Consider the following 7,973-nt stretch of genomic DNA (forward strand, 5'->3'; position numbering starts at 1 on the left):
GGCGCAGGAATACATGGCGCACTTTTTTAACGGCCACAGCTACTAGCTCCCGGATGGGTGACCACCCGGGTTCATAGTAGTTAAAAACCTTGCCACACATACATGTGTTTGCTACCTACCGTAACAACCGTTAAAAAACAATCTTAAAATCAACCTACCGTACCAACCTTACCACCACCACAGTTCATAACCCCTACAACAGCTAATGGCAATAGTCGCCGGGCTTAAGTTCAATAAAAAAAAAAAAAAAATAAGTAACTATAAATGCAATAAATACATATATTTGTACGAGTAAAAAATCGTTTCATAAACAATATTTATTTGTGTATATGGTAATCGATAAATGTTTAAGCCAGTAATGTCAAATTGAACTTCATCTCCCTGTTGTAGAATATAAAATTGACTCGAAACCTATAAATACATATAACTGGTATCTGGATCAATTAGTGGTATCTATAGATGTACCAGAGATCGAAAACGATTCTATTATATATTATAATATAACTAACAAGAACAAAGTACAGGTACATTGGAACGTAATGACAAATAATAAAAATAAAAGTATTGACGTATTGAAAATTTTTACTATTTTATATAATTTGAAGCCATTCAAAAAAATAACAATTTATTTTTCCTAGGATTCTATTTTTTTTTGTTATCATTTTTTATGTTTTTTAATTTTTGAATAACTGTGTACATTTTTGATCCATGGACATTGTATAATTGTAACATTATAGATGGATAGGTTAACTCACTTTTAAACAAAAGGATATGATGCACTGATATCCTCTAAATAAAAAAGTAAGGTAGATAGGTATTTATAGTGAAGGGTAACAAAGAAGTAAAAAAAGGTTCAGTAAACATCCGAATATTTTAACAACGACTTTTTTAGTGGGTATGATCCGTATTATGATGCCTATTATTTAATTGACAAACAAACATTAATAATAAACTAATAAAATTATATTATACCTTCACCGAAGTAACTATTTACATAATAATTAGCGTAGTCGGCGTCACTACTGAACGACACGCCACGCCCGAACTTAGCGCTCAGTGCGCCTCCAGTGGAGTCCGCTCTCCAATGACTCCAGGGCGTTGGACTCAGAGGTCACGTGGTACAGTAACTTTTCTTGGACACCTTGCGTTCTAAATTCTTCCTTGCACAGCAAATACATGCCATACATCTGGGGTGGGGGGGGGGGGGGGCCGAGGACTTAGCGTATCTGTTTGATGTCGCACTGAAATATTAATCGACATCTTAATATCTTATAATACATATATGTTATGTAAATATAAATATTATTTACTAATCAATCAAATTGTGTCTGGTTTAATAACTAGACTTAAGAGGTAGTAAATGCTCAAAATATAGGCAGGTAATATATTACAAGATCGATAGTTATTCGTAATAAATATAAAATATGTTAGTGTTCAAAACCTCATCTATATTGTTATGAGAAGCACGAATTGGCTCATCCGCTCACGCACAAGCGTTGCTTTTTGGTTGAAATTATTTACCTGCATATAATATTATGATAAAATCTTGTATACTCTTTTAGATTCTGAACAAAGTTATGACAGAAAATATATTATACCTTTTTTTTAAGACATTACAATTCCAGCCCTAATAATGATTGTGATAATTGACCCAGAAAAATCTAAGGTGGTTAATTGCCAGTACTTGCCTCCCCTGCAGACGCCTTGGATACTTATAAAAGGAATTGTAACGGCCGTGGCTCAAATTAGGTTTTACGCCCTAGGTGGCTGCCTATTTTAGTGAACTTTATCTACAAAGTATATTTATGGTATGATATCAGCGTGACAGTGTACCCATCACTGTCAAACTTTGTACAATTTTGGTAGCGGAAAAACGACGGTAAAACTAATGTGAGGCAAATGGGTGGGTCATGAGTAATATAGGTACGAGTATTATAAAGTAATAATTAGCGAGTAATGCTGTTTAACAATAATTAATACTAATTAATAATAATTACTAAAAACTACGTGGCCCAACGGTATTACCGTCACTGATCAACCGTCGCAGTATACTCACGGTGGGAAATTTATTTTTTACGAGTTGCTCAATTTTCTTGTAGCCTTTGCTGTCTACATTGTTAAGCAGCTGACGGTTAGAGTCATACATTTGGTGGCCCACAAACGGCGAGGCGCGTTGCAAAATATGGGCCACAGCGTGCTCGGTAAACTCCGACTTGTCTGCTGCCCTACTGCTGCTGCTTCCGCTCATCGTCGTTGTGTGAAATCGGTGCGAAAGAACAAAATATTATAATAATATTGAAACGTCTGTTGTTTGAGCGGTGAGCCTGCTGAAAAGAAAACACAGAAAATATTGATGGAAATGCAAATGTTTAGGTGTGTCAACACTCGACCAATATTCAAGTGGTGTTTAGAACCTTAGAGGGTTTGACAATTTCAAACTTTATAATTACTGTAACTGTCCAATTCCTCTTTAATTAATTTTAGTTAATTATTCGTATGTCATATTATTATCTTCCGTATCGAACGCTTCGTAGCTATATTAATTATAATTGTTTGCTTACCTGGTTGAGTGCTTCTAAAAAAAATATGTCACGCACGGCGATGTCGATGCCGGTACTCGTAGAATACAAGTAGACGAAAATGCTAGCTTTACAATGGATAATTGGTTAGAGAATATACTATAATTCATCGGTTTTATTATCGTGTCAATATTCATAATTATTGTTATTATTATATTATCACTGACGAGGTAATTGGTGCTCACTGTTATATCAGTTAATCAACGGACGCTAAGTAGGTATATCTAAAATAATTATTTAAATATTTATGATGTTTGTATTTTATTAGCTTTGCAGAGATTAAACACTTTGCGGTCCTCTCAAGCTCAACTGTGTTATATTTTTTTTATTAACTGGGTACTGGGAACTGGCTACACACCTAATTCCAATCAAAGTCAGCCCAAACACAAAGTGTATGGATAGTTAAAAAAATACTGCATATAGGCACCTATATGAAATTTATTTATTTATTTATTCATATAAACGGACTTCAGTCCTATAACATAGGTTATTATACACGAAAGCACAGTAAAAATTAAACATGGTACGTGAGCTCTGATATACAGCAAGATAATATAAATATAACAGAAGTATAAGCTAAGAAGCATATTACAATTGAAAAGTTACAGATAAAAATGAAAAAAAAAACTTATAGGTAAATAACAACAAAGAGAGATATAAAAATGAGACGTGCTAAATATAATCAAAAGTAATAGAATTAACCGCAGCCATTAATATATTAGAGGGACTGTTTATCATATAGTTCAATTTATAAGGGACGGGATAGAGTAAATCTCAATTTCTACTGTTATGGAAGTTTGTTTTAAAATTAATAAGGGAAAAGAACTCTTGAAAATCAATCTTCCCTATAAGTAAGTTATGTAAAAATGTAGGTATATAAATATATATTATATAATCCATAAGTTTATTAAAAATAAGCCGATTTATTCATTGAACATTTACTTTTCTGGGACTGATAACACTACACCTCTTTTGAAAACATAACTATCTATTTACTTTATTTTTTTTTATTAAATAAACTATATATTTATAATATAAAAAAAAAATTCTATAAACATTTTGGTTTATCTTCCTACCTTCAATAAGCAGTGCTTGAGTTGAAGATAGAGAGTTGTTTTCTTACAATTTATTTACCTACATACTATACACATTTACAATGGTAGAAATATTAACAAAACACACAGTGATTTATTAAGATTTAAATTCAGATACAAAAAAACTTGATAACGATTTTTTAATATTAATATATTATTTAGTCTAAGATTATGTTTCTTAAAATTATTATTTTAATTATTATTTTAATATACCCAACTAAATTGTTTTCCTTTAGTTTCAGAATATTATCTTTAACGTTTTATCAATTATAAAATATACAAACTTTACGAAGAAATCAAACTCAAATTATCTTATACATTTATTCGCCAATAAGTAGGTATATTATATTAATTTCTCATTTTACATAAATACATAAATACACAAATACAAATTATGTTAGTATATTTTAATTCACTCACCTTGCTTGTACCTAGTATTATAGGTATTGTTCAATATAAAGCTGATGAATTCGTTTTATAATATGTCTCCACTGGGGAGTTTTTGTTACTCGAAGTCACTGCTGCTTAGGTAGGTATATAGATATGCGTGACGTATTTCAATAAGTAGTTATTTATGTATATAAGTTACTTTTCTCCTACGTTATTTGCTTTGAACTTAATAGTTATGTAATCTGCATTGTTAATTAGTTAGCTAAAATTATTTTTTTCGTAGCTATATTATTCACAGTATGATGTGCATAAATATCGCATTCATATTATTACTTAACTTATTTTTAGTACTTGAAATTGACAAGAAAAAACCATGAATTATTTTTCGCTTTGGATATTTCTACATTGGTAACTACCATATTATGTAAAGATCTTTTTACGGACACCGATTGCTATCCGAATGTTATTAAAGTTACACATAGTAGCACATAGTACAATAATATTATAATTAAGATTTAAATAATAATACAATTATTTTAATAAAATAATTTACCTAATAAGTAGCAACATTTATATCATGATCCATATAATATCTATACTTAGATGCGAATATTATGATAAGTAATAAACTAATAGGAGCTTTTAGAGATTGTTACATACAAATTTTTTTTTTTTTTATTTATTGGGTAACCCGCGGCAACATAGGCCATTGGGTGTGGGGAGGGCACTGTAGGTTTTATATTGGGTAGGTTTGGTAGGTTTTTATATTGGGTAGGTTGGTACACGTGTGTGTTGTGTTTGGCAGAATTTCTAATGGGGCACCCGTAGGTTTCTGCCGTGCCCCGGGGTGGGGGGATGGCGGCACTTGTTCTCCGGACACCGTGACTTGCACGGAGAAAAATGCCGCCCAGTGGTCGAGGATCGAACTCGGACCGGCTGTGCCGAATCCGTCGCGTTAGACCACTCGGCCACCTCGTCCCCCCTACATACAAATTATAAGTACTTTTAATTGCGTTGATTCATTTATAGGTAATAGTTTCCGACAAGATACGTCATAATATAAAACTTGTCCATCACTTCTAAATTGTGTATATAAAGGATAAATTACAATAATATACTTTAAAAGTTTCAAATGTCTATGAATAATATTTGTAAATTACAATAAAATAATTAGAATTGTTATTCTTTGTGTACATATATAATTTCGTCCACATTTAAACTTAAAATGTCTATAAAAAAAAAAAATGTGTTCATATATTTTTAGATTTTCTGGTTACAGTATACGGTAACTACGTATAAGTATACATATAGTTTCCTTATGAGAAACCTACAAAATAATTTATTCACCGCTCCTTCTAGAATCTGAAAATTATTTATGTTTTATATTTTTATTTTCCATGTTGTATATTGTTTTTTGTTAAAATTTTGCTCAATGTAAAACGTAGGTACATTATTAATAAATATTAGAAATAAAAATATAAAACAGTTTATATATATATAACTAAATATACTTTATTAATTCAAAGCAAACTGCATAAAATACCTAAGTTTCTATGTGGCACAGAAAACTAATCAATACGTATTACGTTCATATATAAAATTGTATAATGAAGGAAATACATTTAAAAATAGTAATAATAACAATAGTAATGAAAAAAGGGAAAGAGTTAAATTGTGTTAGAATATATAATTGTGCAGGTAGAAAATGTATGCAGTTTGTTTCAAGAAATGTGTCTTTTAGAATTAAAAACAAAAAAAATTAAAGAATTTTTTTTTCTCCCGCATTAAAGGTAAGTGCATTTTGTTTTTTGTAAATCATGTAAGGAAAATCCTTGATATAATGATAATAATATATTATTTAAATTAATAATGACTGGGCCTGCAAAATAGTGAATTCTTGGTAGCTGAAAATATGTTTCTATTAAACCTGAAAATATAATTAGAATCAATTTAATATATTGTACTAAATAATTTAATTTATACTTATCATAAAATATTTACCCAGCCAAAATATTGAAATGTTAATCTCCTAATATATAATGTTTTTCAAATAACTGCGGTTGTCATCGATTTTATTGCCACAGAATCTAGTTGCCGGATTAGCATCTGAAAAATAAATTGGTGTTTTTGATTTTAGATTTTTGACTATGTGAATTAGATTATAATATATTGATAGTACTTGATTGTGTACGAATATAATGATGAACAATTTTTACCGCAAATCCGGCTACATTTTATTCAACTCTAACCGATTATAGTTATTTTTACAGTGAAACATAATATTGTAATTTTCTATCATCATAAAATGAAAAATAATTTTTAAATTTCCCGATTTTGATAAATCTTACCAATACTTTTTACTGAGACATAAAAATATTGTTAAAAAGAATTAAATCCAAAAAATATTAATAATATATAATGCCCAACATGCAATGTGGCAACAATCAGACTCGTTAATATTCCCTGGACCCTGAGATGTCCTGTTCTATTATAGTTACGCTATTAACTTGAACTGGAAAATTAAGAGGTCATTCTAACATCTCACACAATGCAATTTTTTTAACATGTTTTTTACGTATACGAATATAACCCACTGATATACATAAACGCTACGGTCGATCCCGACTCAGCATTTATACTGGAGCGTTGCCTTAATAAGTCATTGACTTGAGTCGGGGGACAACACCATTTGCTCAAGTAATTTTTTTCTATTAAATATTATCATTACGTATTAAAACACCATATTCTTATTTTACGATCAGTCATGCTCCGGTTGACATTGATTAGGTCGTATAGACCCTATGTGGCTATGTCATATGTCTATATATATATATATATATTTAAACAATTTTATTAATATACATATAAATAATATTATATGTAATATAGACTATAGTTACTATTATAACAGTATTTATAGTCAATTTTAATTTTTAATAAATTGTAGTATCGTGTCATACTAGTCATACATACCTTTCATATAGTTACTGAATCTTATTCCTAATTCTGTAAAAATAAACTACATTGTTACAATTTCCAATTGTTTATGGTGTATAGGTATCTATATTCTACATCGTATATAACAGTAATCATTAGTTTAATTAATAATTAATAATTAATAATTAATATATTCATTTTATTAAATTCAGTAATAGCGTATAATTACAATTTGAATTAGTACAAATATATAAATTAGGCGTTTCTGTATTACATCAACAAACTGAACATTTTACGTTTTTTAACGTTGACAAGACTCGTTTAATCGAATTGAGTAAGGCTAATTTTTCTTAAACAATTCGTAAATTGTATTTAGCTACCTCTATATTAAACACATCATTAGCATGCAGCATTTAAACGGCATTATTTAATGTACAAAATCTGGTTATGTGTTTTTACTGTTGCACCAGTAGCGTATCTATGATTTTTTCATGGTTGGGGGGGATATAAAGATTTTAATAGACATATTTAGCTTAAACATATATTCATAATTAATAATATAAATAATATAATTAATATACATGTTGTATTGTATGCAAAATGTGTTTCTGGGGGAGGGTGTATATGCCATGAAAATGCAAATATAAATGCGCGAAAATTATTTTATGGTTAAAAGTTAAATGAAAATGTAAACAGAATGTAATACAAAATGGCAAATGCCACTTTTTGTTGAGTCCGTCTAGTCACAGAATAATTTTTTATATGTAGTGATTGGACCATTTACGTGTTATAAAAATTTAACACATCCATTACATTGAACTACTCAACGACGATGTAAGATCAAAATGTAAAAATACATAGCAGTCAAGTTTTAACCGATTTTTAGAATAAATAACTCAATAAATATATATATGTTTTATATATAGTTATTATAATAATAATAATATATGTATTATATAATATGTGTAGTGTT

At 29.4% G+C, this 7,973-nt stretch overlaps 1 long non-coding RNA gene and 1 pseudogene across 1 annotated transcript; both read right to left on the reverse strand.

Annotated features, from left to right (window-relative positions):
• Positions 1-961: 961 nt before the first annotated feature.
• LOC132951746 (uncharacterized) lies at positions 962-2,248 on the reverse strand (annotated as a pseudogene).
• A 3,382-nt stretch (positions 2,249-5,630) lies between these two features.
• On the reverse strand, positions 5,631-7,109 carry LOC132951740 (uncharacterized). The gene is made up of 3 exons (XR_009665401.1): positions 7,037-7,109; positions 6,065-6,169; positions 5,631-5,990 (listed from the first exon to the last, which is right to left on the reverse strand). It is a non-coding gene; the product is annotated as an uncharacterized LOC132951740 (long non-coding RNA).
• Between the last annotated feature and the right edge of the window lie 864 nt (positions 7,110-7,973).

This window comes from Metopolophium dirhodum, chromosome 9 (genome assembly GCF_019925205.1).
Source record: "Metopolophium dirhodum isolate CAU chromosome 9, ASM1992520v1, whole genome shotgun sequence".
In the NCBI taxonomy this organism is placed as follows: Eukaryota; Metazoa; Arthropoda; class Insecta; order Hemiptera; family Aphididae; genus Metopolophium; species Metopolophium dirhodum.